This window comes from Denticeps clupeoides, unplaced genomic scaffold (assembly GCF_900700375.1).
Source record: "Denticeps clupeoides unplaced genomic scaffold, fDenClu1.1, whole genome shotgun sequence".
NCBI classification, from domain to species: domain Eukaryota; kingdom Metazoa; phylum Chordata; class Actinopteri; order Clupeiformes; family Denticipitidae; genus Denticeps; species Denticeps clupeoides.
Genome location: NW_021629906.1, coordinates 6,962 through 21,860, shown reverse-complemented (window position 1 = coordinate 21,860; position 14,899 = coordinate 6,962). Strand labels below are relative to the sequence as shown.

At 44.9% G+C, this 14,899-nt stretch overlaps 1 pseudogene; it reads right to left on the bottom strand.

Moving 5' to 3' along the window:
* Positions 1 to 616: 616 nt before the first annotated feature.
* On the bottom strand, positions 617 to 823 carry LOC114776994 (uncharacterized; annotated as a pseudogene).
* Between the last annotated feature and the right edge of the window lie 14,076 nt (positions 824 to 14,899).

Sequence of the window (14,899 nt, the reverse complement as noted above, 5' to 3'; positions counted from 1 at the left end):
GAAGCAGAGAAAAAAGGCGGGAAAACGTATCAAACAGTAAAAATACCCTCATGACTGTCAAAACATGCAATTGAGAGAATGTGCACACAAACAGTGCAAGTGTCTGTCATTCTGTAAAGACTGTTACTGGCAAAAAGGCAAAAAGCTGGCACGTCATGTGAGCGTGTGACAATAGCGGGTGCTGAGTTTTTATTTGCAACACAACAGAGAAAGAACACCCCTCCCAGAGGCATGCAATACTGGGTCAATGCATGGTGTGATGTCTCCTGATCTTCAACCTTCCCAAGTTCTCCCACACCGCCCCTCTGCTACGTTCCCTCCACTGGCTCCCAGTAGCTGCACGCATCAGGTTCAAAATACTGATGCTGGGCCATGATTGGACTCCTCCCCCTTCCTGTCATGATTGGTGGGCTGTAATAGGGCAGAGGGCACAAAATGGCGTCTGCTTTGGGACAAGAGGAAAGGGTGTTGGTGTGAAGTGAAGGATTGTGACCAGAATCATGAATCATAACTCAACTAACTTGAACTGCTTTGTGTGTGTTTTGTTTATATGTCTTTGTAATAAACGGTTAGCCATAAGTGCAATTGTATTGTTTTGGAGTTTCTGTTCCATTTGTACCATTTGCTATGTCCCTGAACCTAGACCAGGGACGTAACAGTGGAGCAGAAGGTGCAAGCACGTTTGCCGACTCCCTGTTCTAAAAATCCACTTGATTTGTGGTCTACTGCTGGTGGACGTAACAGCTATTAAACTGATAAGAACAGATTTATATTATTATTATTATTTTTTTTTTACTTTATTGAATATTTTTAAACAAGACAGCTTAAAATGTGGGAAGGGGAAGAACAGGAACCCCCCATTTGTTACGTCCTGGTCTAGGTCAGGAAATACACAATCAGAAAGAGGGAGGGAAATGCCACAAACATTGTAATGTCATTTTAATGAATCGAAAAAGTACAATTCAAGCCTTTGCCAGGCAACAACAAAGCACAGTGTAGACAACCTTGAACAGGGCATCTGTCTGGTGTATTTCCCCCCCCTCCCCCCTTCTCTTTTATCTGGTCTCTTCACTGGAGTCTGTACGACTGGTACTGAAATATGTGGTATATTAGTATATTTGTGCTACAGTGGCCCGGCACCCTAACTAGGACAGCCTAACTAGGGTGAATTGAGCAATGTCTGTGTTAACAGGGTGACTATGTGATAGTGACTTAATAATTGACACAGTATCTGGGCCTTTAACAGTAGGCCAGAGAAAACAGATGTCTTTTCAGTTTACATTTAAACACTGAGACTGTGTCTGAGTACCGAACACTGACTGGCAAGTCATTCCACAACTGCAGAGTTCTATAGGAGAAGGATCTGCTCCCAGCTATGACCTTCTGCACTTTGGGTACCAGTAGTGACCCCGCACCTGTTTGATCGAAGGGGGCGTGGCAGGTCGTAAAGAACTAAAAGTTCACTGAGATACTGCAGGGCGAGACCATTTTAGGGCTTTATATGTGAAAAGTAGGATTTTGTAGTCAACCTAAATTTGATGGGTAGCCAGTGCAGTGATTGTAAGACTGGGGTGATGTGGTCAAATGGTCCTGGTTCTAGTTAGAACTCTGGCCTGCAGCATTCTGAACTAGCTGGAATTTACTCATGCACCTACTAGAGCATCCAGACAGTAGTGTGTTGCAGTAATCTAACCTTGATGTAATAAAGACATGCACCAACTTTTCTGCATCATGCATTGAGATAATATTTCTTGTTTTTGCAATATTTCTAAGGTTAAAGAATGCTATTCTAGTGACATTATCTACATGCACCTGCATCAATGAGGACACCTAGATCCTTTACTTCAGTACTTGGTGAGATAGAAAGGCTATCCAGAGTTATGATGTAGTCAGACAGCTTATGTCTGGCTTCTTGAGACCCCAAGTACAAGAGCTTCTGTCTTATCGGGGTTTAACAGAAGAAAGTGGGTGAGCATCCACTGTCTAAAGTCCTTCAGACTAACCTTTTAGGTCTAACTTTCTGCAGAGGCTGCAAACCAGACGCCAGATTGCTTTGGCATGCCCACAGTCCCACATTACGTGTCTAATTGACTCGTTGTTACACTGGGACCGTGGGCATCTAAGATGCCTGGTCAGTCTGTGCACAACCTCTCCTACTGGCAGCTTGCCATGAAGGCAATGCCAGTTGAGGTCTTGTAGACGGTGATCTAACTCGGGAATCCTGGCCAAACCTTTCTCTAGCCCCAAAAGTCAAGTCAAAGTAAACTTTATTGTCATCTCTTCTATATAATGTGCAGATATACAGAGAGACTAGAAGACGTGGCTCCAGTTTACACAGGGCAACATAAAAATATACAACAAAAAACAGATTGCGGCACATGGAATACAATATATAAATAAATAGGACACAAATATACATTTTAGCTAAAAATGAAGTGTTAAAAAGTGATATTTACATGTTTACCGACTGTGCAAATAAATAACAGTAATAATAGTACAGTTTGTAAATCTCAACATTTTTCTTATTCTTGGTTTCAGTGCAATATGAAGAGGTAGTCTGTATATCAGCATGTGCATAACTGCAGCGATGCAGAGGTGCAAACAGTGCGAGTGTGTGTCCACAGTGCGAGTGTGTGTGGGGGGAAGTATGAGTGCAGGTAGTGTGTTCAGAAGCCTGATGGAAGCCTTGTGGGAAGAAGCTATCACGCATCCTGGAGGATCGAGACCTGATGCTGCGGTAGCGTCTGCCGGATGGGAGGAGTGTAAAAAGTCCATGTGATGGATGTGAGGGGTCAAGCACGATGCAGGAGGCTCTTCTGATGCAGCGCTTATAGAAGATGTCCTGCAGCGGCGGAAGAGACGCTCCGATGATGTTACCAGCTGCTTTGATGATCCTTTGAAGCTGCCTGATATTGGCAACAGTACTGTTACCGAACCAGGCGGAGATGCAGCTGGTCAGGACCCTCTATATGGTGCCCCTGTAAAACACAGTGAGGGTGGGAGGGGGCAGGTTGGCTCGCTTCAGCCGTCTCAGAAAGTGGAGACGCTGCTGGGCCTTTTTGGTAATGGAGGTGATGTTGGTGGTCCAAGTGAGATCGTCTGAGATGTGGACTCCCAGGAACTTGGTGTCTTTTACAGTCTCAACCGTGGAGCCGTGGATGCTGAGTGGGGTGTGTGTGGGGCGAGTTCTCCTGAAGTCGACGATCATTTCCTTTGTTTTGTCCACATTCAGCGACAGGTTGTTCTCACTGCACCAGGCAGCCATTTGCTGTACCTCATCGTTGTTACTGATGAGCCCCACCACGGTCGTGTTGTCGGCGAATTTGATGATGTGGTTCGAGCTGTGCAGGGCGGTGCAGTCGTGAGTCAGGAGTGTGAACAGAAGTGAACTGAGAACGCAGCCCTGAAGAGCTCCGGTACTCAGCTTGATGGTGCTGGAAACGTTCTCGCCGATTCGGACGGACTGAGGTCTCTCTGACAGGAAATCCAGTATCCAATTACAGAGTGAGGTACTCAGTCCCAGCTCGCTCAGTTTCACACACAGTCTCCGGGGGATGATGGTGTTGAATGCTGAACTAAAGTCTATGAACAGCAATCTAACATAAGAGTCTTTATTGTCCAAGTGTGAGAGGGAAAGGTGAAGTACAGTGTATATCACGTCCTCAGTTGACCTGTTTGTGCAATAAGCAAACTGCAGAGGGTCCAGTGAGTGCGGGAGGTTGCTTTTCACTTGTGCCATGACAAGTCTCTCAAAGCACTTCATGGTGATGGGGGTCAGAGCGATGGGCCGGTAGTCATTCAGGCAGGAAACTGAAGATTTCTTCGGCACTGAGATGATGGTGGTGGACTTGAAGCACGCTGGGACGATCATCTGGTTCAGTGTGTTGATGTCTGTGAACACCTCGGCTAGCTGATCAGCGCAGTCTCTCAGCACACGACCAGGAATGTTGTCTGGACCTGCAGCTTTTCGTGGGTCAACCTTGGCGAGGGTTCTCGCCAAGCCCATTGAGCCCATTGAGACATACTGTATGTGATTTTGGGCTATATAAGAAATAAATGTTGTTGTTTGTTGTTCTCCTCACATCGGCTGCAGGCAGAGTGATGGTCTGGTCGGCATGGCTTCGTCGTGTGCGTGTTCAGTGTATCAAACCGTGCGTAGAACTTGTTCAGCTCCTCGGGTAGTGTGGCATCCCCCGTACAGCTGCTTGGTGCTGGCTTGTACTGAGTGACAGCCTGGATGCCCTGCCATAAACGGCGAGTGTCTTTTGTGTCGTTGAAGTGATTCTGAATCTTTTTTGTGTGCGCTCGCTTTGCTTGACTGATAGAGCGAGAGAGGTTAGCCCTCACTGTTCTGAGGGCAGCTTTACTTCTCTGTCGGCCCGATGGCCTGCTAGCCTGCTTTCAGCCACGTTTCCGTAAAGATAAAAACGCAGCAGTTCTTTCTCACGCTGGCTTGATTGCTGGAGCCACAGATAGTACATTTTATTGTCCAGTGAGCGAACGTTGGAGAGCAGAACAGATGGAAGTGCCGGTCGGGCCGGGTTAGCTTTTAACCTCGCGCTCAACCCAGCATGCTTGCCCCGCTTCTGTTTCCGGAAACAAAGCTTTCGCCTCGGCCAGCTGTGCCTCGTTGCCTCGGCCAGGCTCCGTAGAGTCTCTGACGGCAGAAAAAAAGGCCTTGAGTACCCCTTTTACTGAGTAGAGTCTTATACAAGACCCTATGCTTCAGCAAGGTTTCACGGAGACTGTCTGCCTGGATGGACTTACCCAATCTTACAGCATACCTGTAGTGGGCAGGCAGCGTCTTGGCCTTGGGAACAGCAATTTGTCCACAGTGGGTCTAAATGGCACATCGGGAAACTCAGCCACAGACGTACGAGGTATTGGTGGGGGTGCTCGTGAGGAGCGACCAGACGGCGACAAAGCTGCAAGAGGTGGTAGAGGTAATCGAGTTTCAGAGGGATGTCAGGTACACCCCCCCCCCCCCCTTCAGGTACATTATTTCATGCCTCAAATATGGTGGTATCATCCGTATACTGAGCCAGTTTAACCCTTAAACCACCACTCCCTGGCAGCAGCAGACCATCGAGAGTACAGTTCCTGCAACTCCTCCTCTAAACGTTTGTCCCAGCGTTGTCAGCACTGGGAGGCTCTGCGCTGTATTGCTTAGTTGATGGTGAGGGTTTTGATTTTTAATCTTGACCCCTTCCCACCATAGAGGAGCCAGGTTCTCTGTACTCGGTCTAAAGCTTAAACTGGTCTAAAGACAACTCCCTGTACTCCTTCTCTTCTAAGAGAGAGATGTTGAATTTCCAGTAGCCCGGACCATGGGCTTGGGGCATCGATAATAATCTTTGCCTCCAGCATCACATGATCCGATGGCCACTGGGGAGACAGGGAGACCGCTTTGAACTGCATGGGGGGTGCTGCTAAAATGTAATCGATACGACTACAAGAGCCACGGGTGTTGTGCCAGGTCATTCCCAGATCACTAGGGTTGCAAAACCTTTGAAACAGTCAGTAAGGTTGAAATTACGCACAAACGTAATAAAATGTGGAATACTGACATCATCTTCCCTTCGAGGAAGATGTTGAAGTCCCCCCCCCAATGACAAGATGTCTGGATGTTAAACAAAAGGGGACCAACTGCTCTAACAGCTCTATGCGAGAGGTGGCTTTCACTGGAGCGTAGACGTACAGTACTCGAATGTGCTGCCCCTGCCATGTGGCGTCCACCCCCAACACCCTTCCAGGAAGAACCATGAATGAGCATATACTATCAAAGGCATGGTTCCCGAAAAGGATTCCCACGCCTAACGAATGGACTCCATCCACACTCCAGTGAGACTTACCCAAGTTCCAGTTCTGGTTGAATATGGCCACATCTCGCTGGTCCCGGAGGTGGACTTCCTGCAGTAAACACAGGTCAAAGGGAGAGGATGCCAGCTGGTTAAAAATAGCTGTGCGTTTTATGAAAATCTTCAACCCTCTGATGTTTAATGGGGTCTCATGGGGATTAAAAAATTAAAATGAAGAAAAATATTGCTAAAACCATAAAGTAAAATTTTATAAAACCCCAGCCAAAAAAAACCCCTTTCATCCAACCACCCCACCCGCAAACTCAGTCTCCGGAGACCCTCATCGATGGAATCTAGTGTTAGATTTTCTTCCACATCCACTCTGAGACTGACTGGACATGTGGAGGGCATGAAAATCGTGCTCCCGCTGGCGGCGAAACGCTGAATGCCAGCGTGGTGTTAGCCGAGAGCCCTTTGCTCCTTGGGGCCCTGGCTGGGGAGAGGGCCCCTTCTGATGTTTCAGCCTCCCTTCTGTTTTGTTTGACTGTAGTGTTGCTCATCTCCCCTTTTCTCTTTGGGGTCTGGTTGGCAGGGTCTCCGGAGCCATAGCTGACCCAGCACCTTTGGTTGTGGGTTTGTCCTGAGTCCCCTGCGACTGAATCTGGACCTCTTCACGGAAGGGGGACTCTCCCAGCGCGTCAAAGTACAAAGGTTTGTATTTTGGGCAGGCCCGGGCCAGATGGTCATCACTGCCCCAGATCTTGCAGTAGTGTGGCCCGGTGCAGTCCTTGTCCATGTGGTCCTTGTCCAAGCAATTCCTGCACCTCATATTGGTGCAGACGTCGGCTGTGTGGCCCATCTCCAGGCTAAGTTTGCAGAAGGGAGGCTGCTGGGGGTAAAAAAGATATCCTCTGTTTCCCCTCAATGCTAAAATATCCTGGTGGGTACACAGCCGAGGGATCAGGGTGTAGTCGGGCCTGAAACTGCTGTCTCCCGTTCCATATGCCCAGCTTGTCCCTGATCTCCCTATGACCAGGCTGAAGATCGACGTACCACTGTAAAAAGCCTCTGACTGTCTCTGCAGGGAGGAAGGGGTTGAAGATGTGGACTGTGATGATCTTCCTTCCACCCACCAAAGTTGTTTGACTGTGTAGTTTTTCAAACCTTCCTCTTTCTTTTCTCTGCATACCTCCAGCATGGTCGTAAATCTTCCATCGGCGAAGACTGTAACATCCATGAAGCGTTGGGGACCATTCCTCTGGACACAGACAATGCCTGTGGCCTTCAGGCTCAGGACTCCAGACAGGACTTCCTTAATGAAAGGCACTCTCTCCAAGAAGCCCTGGGGGTCTGCTCCCTTCCACTAGAACCGTAGCATGTTCTTCATTCTTGTAGCTGGTACTTCGGTGGAGGTGCTGTCTCCGCATTGAGACCCCGGCTTGGTGGGGAGTGGGCACCTCTGCGCCTGATTTTCCTTCTGTTGAGATATCTGCTGCATCACTTGCTAACTGTTTTCCCATCTTTTTCTTTGATCTAGCTGGGCTGGTCCCATTCCCGAAAGGTCCCCACTTCGTTGTTGTCCTTTATCCTTGTCGACTGGACTCTCACTGGAGGTTTGTCATCTGCTCGTCCCGTCGGGTGTTTCATTGTCATCGTCTTTGTCCCTGGCCTTGGCTCCAGAAACCATCTTTCAACGGGTGCAGAGCCCGAAAAAGGGCTCTGTAAGTGCTAGGGCTCTGTAAGTCCCTTGCCGCCCGGCACTCCCAGAGAGCATGCCACACCATTTCGGGGGCACCACTTCATGGCCACTGGCACTCTGCTGTCCTGCCTATGTCCCAGGAGTGCATTACAGCCCTAACTGGAAGGATGTCATCAGCCGCCATCCACGAGAGGTCTTTGTGTTGGTTCTGAAGTCTGGGGAAGGCCATGTTGCGCCAAACCTTCTCTGCTTCCTCTATAGAGAGCCAAAACACTGGGATCACCTCTTCTCGACCCTGCACAAGAGAGACTATTGCTTTACCATTTGTTAGTTAAAATGTTCTCCTTCTTTTTCAAAATATAAATTTAATCCTAGAAGCCTAAGTTTCTGTCTCTTGCATAACAGATGGCGTCTCAGATCAGTACTAGGCTGTCTGTTATCTACTTCCCTGGGATGGCACAGACTTGGTCTGGGTGGATCAAGTCTTTTTACACTTGACATATGTTTTGGTTAAACTTTTTAGTAAGATATAGTCAAGGTTTAAAAGTGTGATCGGTCGTTAATTTGTAGGTCTGTTTTATCTCCATTTTTACCCAACAGGGTCACTATTCCTCCTCTAAAACTATCGGGTAGTCGTTCTAACTTTGCAAAGTTTCTAAAAACCATTAAGATGTCTTGTGCAAAAATATCTGAAAAGGTTTTATAAACAGGGAGTCCATCCTCACCCAGTGACTTCCCAAGTTTAAAACCTTTCAAAGCATCTTGTAACTCTAAAATCTTGGTTTTAAAGCACTGGTTTGATCTCCCCAGTTTTTTTATCTACAGCCTATAATACCTCTTTAAGGATATTTTCTTTTTGTTTATAAAGGTCCCCATAAAACGTGTCAATTTCTTTTAAAATACTTGATGTGTCTTTGAAGGCATTACCATGTTCTTTTAAAACAGTCGGTTTTCTTCCTTCATCAATATTTTCTTAAAGAAATGTTTCTCTCTTCTACAGTATTGTTCAAAATAATAGCAGTGCAATGTGACTAACCAGAATAATCCAGGTTTTTAGTATATTTTTTATTGCTACATGGCAAACAAGTAGGTGCAGTAGATTCTCAGACAAGACCCAGCATGCATTATATGCATGCTCTTAAGGCTGTGCAATTGGATAATTAGTTTGAAAGGGGTGTTCAAAAAAATGAGGATGAAATGTACATTTACAGCATTTATCAGACTCCTTTATCCAGAGCAACTTACAACCAGTAGTTACAGGGACAGTCCCCCCCTGGAGACACTCAGGGTTAAGTGTCATGCTCAGGGACACAATGTTAGTAAGTGGGGTTTGAACCTGGGTCTTCTGCATACCACAGACAACTAATTGCCTCGTAGACCGCCTGCTCCATCAGCTGCTTTTAATAATACTGCCGGCTTCTACAGTTGACACCAGCTCTGGAGGCCATGCCCGCTCCTGTGACAAACGCCTGGACAGGCCCATCAAAGTTTCCTCTGGAACTTTGGTTCCTCATTGATCCGGCTATTGTCAGCCTCATCCACACCTCTGACACAAATTAAGAGTGTGCAACATCAGCCAGAACAGAATATAAGGCAGACAAAGACCTGTCTGGCATGTGGACCAGTTGAGTCCCGAACTAAATTAACAACTAAACCAGGTGTCCCCTCAGAAATAGCTTAGAAATGTCTGTAGCTTACTTAAATGACTGTAGTTGTAGTAAGTAGCTTACTCCTCCTTAAACAATCACATTGTCATGGTGGAAGAGTTTGAGAGCTTTAGGTACCAGTAGTGACCCCGCATCCATTGATCGAAGGGGGCGTGGCAGGTCATAAAGAACTAAAGATTCACTCCGGTATTGCGGGGCGAGACCATTTAGAGCTTTATAGGTCAAAAGTAGGATTTTGTAGTCAATCCTATATTTTATGGGTAACCAGTGCAGTGATTGTAAGACTGGGGTGATGTAGTCAAATTTCTTAGTTCTAGTTAGAACTCTGGCTGCAGCATTCTGTACTAGCTGGAGTTTACTCATGCACCTGCTAGAGCATCCAAACAGTAATGCATTGCAGTAATCTAACCTTGATGTAATAAATGCATGGACCAACTTTTCAGCATCGTGCATTGAGATATTTTTTCAATATTTCTAAGGTGGAAGAATGCTATCCTAGTAGTGCTGCACGATTAATCTAATCGCAATCGTAATCGCGATGTCAGTCTGTGCGATTACATGAACGCAAAAGCTGCGATTTTAAATGTGACATGTTTGGTCATATGACTTTTCGATTCTTGATTCGCATAGACATATGGGTACACGTACGTCAACGTCGCCGCCATATTGCGATAGGCTGTGCTGTGGAGTGACTCATATACATGTCTATGGAGAGAAGTGCATAAAAATGCCTCACTCTTGTGGTGCTTGGGGCTGAACAAACCGCTGTACGCTCCAAACCAGATCCCGGGGGATTACATTTCATAGGTAAGGCTGGACAATTGTTTTGAATATATTTGGCCATTATAAAATCCCATTTTATAAGTCTTAACCTTAGCTAAGCTAGGCTAAGCTAGCGAAGATATGCATTCCTGTGTTCAAGTCAGCCTCCAAACAACATTTTGGCTAAACGTAGGCCTTAACTATTTAGACTGTTCTTAGCTGTTTAGTTAACTTTTTTCCAAACTTTGAAGGTTTCCTAAAGAAAATCACCTCAGTTTAGCTTGCAAAGATATGCATCCTTGTGTTCAAGTCAGCCTCCAAACAACGTTTTGGTTAAACATAAGAACTATAATACAGGATTTTATAATGGCCAAATATAATCAAAACAGTTGTTTAGCCTTACCAGGGTTTGTTGTTGGACAGTAATGATTATTTAATTTAGTAGAATATTGTATTTTGAAAGCACTGGGCATCAAGTTGTTAAGTAGTTTGTATGTTTCACTTTGAAATTAAACATTTTACTATTAGTAATTTGTATGCGACTTTTCATTGATATACAAGTCAAGTTTCCTTTATCATATCGCAATCGCATATCGCAATATTGATCTCAATAATTGCAATATGTCTTTTTCCCCAAATCGTGCAGCCCTATATCCTAGTGATATGATTTACATCGAATGAGAGACCTGCATCAATGAGGACACCTAGGTCCTTTACTTCAATACTTGGTGGAAATAGAAAGGCTATCCAGGGTTATGATGTAGTCAGACAGCTTATTACTCAAGTACGAGAGCTTCCGTCTTATCAGGGAAAGTTGGTGAGCATTAACTGTCTAATGTCCTTCAGATAATTCTTGATTCAGTTTAGCTGCTGCCTCTCATCTGGCTTTGCTGATTTAATACAACCGTGTGTCGCAGTGGTGAAGGACCTTTAATAGTGCATACATTGTTCATTAGGTTAAAGCCTCTTTCACATTCAGCTGTGCTACATGGTATGGTTTTCATGCAAATGATCAGAGGTTTTAAGGTTTTTCAGGCTCCTTGTTTTAGTCATGCCATTGACCGCCTGGTTTTCACAAAGATTAAATCTCTTGCAAAGTCTCTTTATTCCTGTCTCACCATATCTGATACTGGGGTTTGATGGCCAACTGGTTTTATCAAGTATGCTCAGATCACGTAGGATTTCCCCTTGAAAGGAGAGTCGCTACTCCAAATTACTGATCAAGCTTTGCAGGAACTGATTTTTGAACTATTGATTTTAGTTTGGGGTTTGGCTGTAAGGCACCAGACCCAAAGTGTCCTGAAGCCTTTGCTTCACTGGCCTCCACTGACTTTTCCCCTGGAGTCTTTAAAGGACCTGAACACGAATAGTGCGTTTTAGTAGTTCGGCTTTTAAAAGTGTGATACTGTGCTTGGAGCTTGCTGAGTTAAGTTTGATAGTTCAAAAAGTGCATCATACATTAGTTCTAGTTCAGAAAGAAATACTGGACTGGCTGTATAGATTGTGAATCTTTTCCATGAAAGCTAAATGATTTACAGGACACAACCTCGTCTACTGCATCTGATACAGCCAACTCCAGTCGATGGTTTCATACAGTGCCATGTGAAAAGGTTAGGATACCTTGCAGTAAGCCTGGTTGCAACACCTGAGTTCCTGCCCAACATAACACTAGCTCCATCAGAAACAAATGCAATCCATTTTTTTAAGCCACTCTTCACTGAAGCCTGCAGTGACCAAACAAGTTAGTAAAGCTTTTTCTATACTTTCTGCAGTTTGGCTCTCCAACTCGACCAGCTCCAGGAATACAAATTCAGGGGTGGCTCCATCAATTGAGGCCTTTACACTGACGTTCATAGCAGATTTGTGACTGGTAGATGTAGCCTCATCAATAAGAACAGATAGTATGTTTGAAGAAGACGCAATGCTGTTCCCAATTTTTGTCTGCATTTCCCTTGCAACATGTTCAACAATTTTTGTGCAACTATACCTGGAGTGTAGACTAGTGCCCAAGTTCACACCATGAGATAGTCGTGATCAGTAAAAGGTCTGTTCATCTTTGCTATATAATATGCTGTTCTGAACACAGCATCCGACTTGGCCAGCACAGTGTCTGATACAGGCCTCACCGTACTTCCAAGCAAATCCTGTCCACATTTTTGTGTGCGCTCCTGAGCTATTTCATGAGCCCCGGAATTCTCATGCCACCGAATCTTGTTACGAAGTGAAGAAAGTGCCGTTTCTCGGTTCTCACTGGAACCTGATGACTGGATTTTGAATGATGACTACTCCTCAGAAATGGAGATCCTCTTTTCTGTCAGGACACCAGTTGACTTGGTGTTGCTGCAAACTTCACATCCTGCAAGTGAATAAAAATGATCAGAATTGTATCATTTTAAAACTCTCCTAATAGTAGCATCTACTGTTCTAATTTAACTAATTATCAACATATTATACAATTAATCATTAACTACAAACCATTTTACACATTACATTACAACAGATGAAAATGAAGTGATCAAACTTTATTTTTTCTATTATTTAAATGACTCCCATGAGCTACAAAAATTATACTGTCAAATGTCTGCCAAGCATAACTTACTTTACTCAACTTTTAAACTCTCTAACTTCAAAATACTATGTACATATAATCAAATTTAGTTTTATATAATTTATATCATTCATTAAATATACACAAAACATCACAGATTTTCTTCATAAACTAAATTTCATATGCACATTTCTAGCTTTCTTTCCCTCCATCCTAACCAAGGGTGTCTGTTTTGGAACTCTCTAGCCTGACTCCACACGGCTGGCCAGGAGCTCACATCTAAAAAAATATACAATGGTTTTACAATACAGCACACCATTCTGCTTATTGGAGAACACACTGACAAAAACTGTTAATCGGCTGCTGATTAGAATCATGTGTGTGGAAACAGGCAAAACATTAAAACATGTAGGATAGCTGCTCTATTTTACAGTCTATGGGCTCTCCAGGACCAGGATTCCCTACCCCTGAGCTAGGCTGTGTGATGACACGCTTGAGCTAGCTTTAACAATGTTGTAAAAAAGCCACTTGGACTTACCAGGGGCAGGAGTACCGCTGACGTCAGTCTCATTATGTCAGCCACCTTCTCTCTCATCTGAAGACTTTACTACCTTCTTCACAGAGAAGTAGAGGGGGGGTGTTGGAGGATTCAGGAGGTGGTTAAAAGTAGAGAATAGTTTGTGAGAGTCTTTATGAAGGTTCTGCTGCATTTTGTATTAGTTGTACAGGCTGGATGGCAGTCAGAGGTAGACTGGCTAGAAAGGAGTTGCAGTAATCCAGTTGTGAGATTACTAGAGACTGAACGAGTATCTGGGTGACCTGTTGCCATGGAAAATAAAGATTTGAATAACCCAACTCGGTGAGAAAAAAAGTTTCTTGAGAGCCTCTGCTGCACAGCAGAAAATACTCTGTCTGACTAAAGTAGTCCTATGCATTTATCTCTCACCCCTACCCTCCTTCTGTGGCCAGCTGGAAGAGCTTTTGTACAGCATGACTGGAGTCTTCTCTTTTCAGCCCAAATGTTGCCTTTATTTGGTCCGACCAGAGTCCGCATGCATTTGAAAGTGTAAAAACTCCCTTTGTCAGTGAGTCTGTCCTTTTTCCCTTCCTTTTAAGTTGGAGGTAGATGCAAGTGCTTTGTGGGCTGGAGTGGTTCTGCTCCAGGTAGGTAAACATTGAGTAGATCCAGTGAGCTGCTTCTCACGCAAGTTTAGCAGGTACCAACTGTTTTTTTTTTTTTTTGTCCTCCACTCTTGATAAAGAAATATCGCTATGCTGTGGCCGTTGCAGCATTTTGATGTTTATGTCTGTTTTAGCTCTTCCCGTTGTTGTGTATACAGACCTTAACCCTTTAGTGTTCTTTTCTATCATCGGCTAATACAGTGGGCCTTGATTGCTGAGCTTTACCTTCTTTGATTTTGTTCTCTTCCCCTCTAGGTTCCTCTCGTTGGCTCCCCCCATGCTGGCAACACCTGCACCTAGTCAGTAGATCATCTGCAGGTGGAGCTCCCCGGGTTTACTCGCATCACCTACAACACACATCTTCACCAGTTTGGAACAAAAACTGGAGTCAGCATCACAATCCAGGGGTAAATCCAATAAGCAGTGGTCCAGCAAAAAGCAGGGTCGAAAGTATTGAGTTCAGTCAGTGAAACTACCTAGGAGCACAAAAATTCCATCTATGAATGAGATTTTTTGTTTTTATAGTGGAAGTCTTCTTCATGGGCTGGTAGTGGCCTAGTGGGTAACACACTCGCCTATGAACCAGAAGACCCAGGTTCAAATCCCACTTACTACCATTGTGTCCCTGAGCAAGACACTTAACCCTAAATTGCTCCGGGGGGGACTGTCCCTGTAACTATTGATTGTAAGTCACTCTGGTTAAGGGCGTCTGATAAATGCTGTAAATGTAAATGTCCCCACCTGTGCTGGTGGAGAGGTTCTCTTGACTACTGTAACTCTCTCCTGGCTGGAGCCTCTGCAGTCACCATAAAACCACTCCAGATGGTCCAAAATATGGCAGCCCGCCTCATCTTCAATCAGCCAAAATACACCCATGTTACACCTCTCCTTACCTCCCTCCACTGGCTCCCGGTAGCTGCTCGCATTGAGTTCAAATCCTTGATGCTTGCCTACAGGGCTGTAAATGGAACTGCGCCCTCCTACATCAACACTACTACTACACTACAGATACTACCTCCTACATCAACACATCTACCTCACTCGCTCTCTCAGATTGGCAAACGAAAGGAGACTAAAATTCCTTCTTCACGGGGTCTCCGATTCCAATCATGTCTGTTCTCCGTTGTTGTCCCTGGCTGGTGGAACAACCTGCCCTCCTCCACACGACTAGCCGAGACTATCACCACTTTTAGGAAGAAGGTGAAAACCCTCTTATTCCAAAAATATTACAGATAAATTTAAC